At 28.4% G+C, this 2,500-nt stretch overlaps 1 protein-coding gene across 1 annotated transcript in view; it reads left to right on the top strand.

Moving 5' to 3' along the window:
* LOC106884069 (sodium- and chloride-dependent glycine transporter 1) overlaps positions 1-2,500 on the top strand; it is a 228,219-nt gene that overhangs the window by 40,241 nt on the left and 185,478 nt on the right. The gene's annotated exons all lie outside the window — the stretch shown is intronic.

Raw genomic sequence — 2,500 nt, 5'->3', positions numbered from 1 at the left:
ACAGTGCACAACCCAAAGATTTCAGAGATACAAACATATACACCTACCCATACAAACACATATACATACAGATATGCATAATAAATAACATATTATTAATCTCTACCGTGTCAATGAGTACATTGTTTCGACAGTTTGTATTAAATGGATAGCTGAAAGCGGCGAGCTGGCAGAAACTTTAGCACGCCGGGCAAAATGCTTAGCGGTATTTCGTCAGTCTTTACGTTTTGAGTTCAAATTACGCCGAGATTGACTTTGCCTTTCATCCTTTCAGAGTTGATAAATTAAGTACCAGTTGTGTACTGGGATCATCTAATCGACTGGCCCATTCCCCAAGAATGTCGGGCATTGTGCCTAGTGTAGAAAAGAATATTTAAAGAGATATATATGTATGCATGTTTGTGTGTTTGTGTGTGTAAATAGTTAGATCTATTCGTTTAAAGCTGTTTCATAATCCTGTCATATAATAAATAATATATGAATGACAGCAAATATACTTATAAATATATGCATGTGTACTTCTATATCTACAAAGGTGCTTAGAAATAAGTTATATATATAAACCAGTATTTATGCATTTATATTTACGTATTTTTATATAAATATTTCCTCTTACATAATGTTTGTTGTCTGAATATTACTCAGATCCCCTTAAGCATGCTTAATGGCATATTTACTTCCGGTTTATTTAATGGAACGCTGTATGTCTGAAATTTTAAATTAAAAAAAAATTCTTTTGTATCTAATAGTTTACCATTAATGTTTTTTTTTTTTTACCTTAAAGGCTTGGAATAAATTTTCTTAAGGGATGAATGGATATAGTTTGTAGTTTTGATATTTTTTCTTTATATATTCTTCTAGACTTTCTATTTATTCATTTATTTAAATCAAATTTTATTGTATTATGATTATATACATAATCAATAAGCTATTATCATTATTATTATATTTTGAAATTATTTATCCCTTTCTGATAACATCGGTTAATACATATGTTGCCACTGTTTGTTTCCATATGACTTAAATTGTATAACTTTAAATTTTTGTATTGCAGTATTACAGATAAGCTTGATATTATATGGCGTTTTTCCTTTTTTCTTCTCCTTTCCAATACCCTTTGATGTGATATTAATCACTCCCTTTCTTTATTTAAGACATAAAATATACACTACCTTCTCCCCCTGTGTTGGATTGTGCCATTAGTATAATATATTTATATATAAGTGCGTTTTTCTGCTTCTTTTTTCCTTTTTCTTTTTCTCTTCAATACCCTAAGATATTATATTAATCTTCTTTTCTTTATTTAAGACGTATAATATATTACCTTCTTCCCCTATGGTAGATTGAGGCTTTCTATAACCGCCTCTTTTTGTATATACGCTACGAGTTAATGGTTTTATAGCGGTTATTTCAACATGTATTTCTAATCGGTATATCTTTACAACTGAAGAAATTCAGCTTATAATGATTTTATTTTATAAATTAATTATCTAAAGATTTCTGAATTGAAACAGCTATCAGAGATGTTGTCATTATTATAATTAATAAATAATTTTGTTAAATACCTCTCCATTCTCCCCTTATTCTTGATATATATATATATATAAGTAACAAGGATATCCAAATTTAATGTAGTACGATCGTTTCATGCGACTCCGTTTAATTTAGGTAAATATTGCATCAAATATAAAATGTAGAGCAATCTTCAGCTGCACAAAAATATAGAAATTTAATGAAATTACATTTAAACAGATGGACATAATTTTATAATTAAATCCAAACTCTCCAAGTAGAAAGGAGGAATACAAAAACCATTTTGACTTAACCAGACCATAGAGGCTAGTAAATAATTCTAAGCAGATTTTTAACTGTCTTATTTTATTTGTTTTTCTTTTATTTGTTTTCTTTTTTGGTTCTTATCAGACCTAGTGATTCAAACCTTATTTAAATGTAATTTCATTAAATTTTCATATCTTTATGCAGCTGAAGATATCTCTGCACTTCATATTTGATGTAATGTTTACATTGCTTAATTAAATGGAATCGCATGAAACGATCGTACTGCATTAACTTTTATCCTTGTTGTTTATTTTCAATTTAATCACTTTATTTTGAAACTGTAAACTGTATGGATAATACCATACTAAATTCTGGTGCCTAAACTTAAGTACCATATTCACCTGAATATACATATATATATATACACACACATACACACACACACACATACACACGCGCACACACACACACACACACACACACACACACACACATATATATATATACATATATATATACCTGATGCATGAAATTAGACCAATCAGAATGGACATTTAGTATTCTATCATTTCATTATATTATATTATTATATGATTGTAAGTGAACGTGAGAATCACACAAAGATGGAATTTCTTTGAGTAATATATTCTTCTATACACAATCATACATAGCCGTGTATCTATCTATCTATCTATCTATCTATCTATCTATCTATCTATCT

This window comes from Octopus bimaculoides, chromosome 7, assembly GCF_001194135.2.
Source record: "Octopus bimaculoides isolate UCB-OBI-ISO-001 chromosome 7, ASM119413v2, whole genome shotgun sequence".
NCBI lineage: Eukaryota > Metazoa > Mollusca > Cephalopoda > Octopoda > Octopodidae > Octopus > Octopus bimaculoides.
This window is presented reverse-complemented; position numbering and strand designations above follow the sequence as displayed.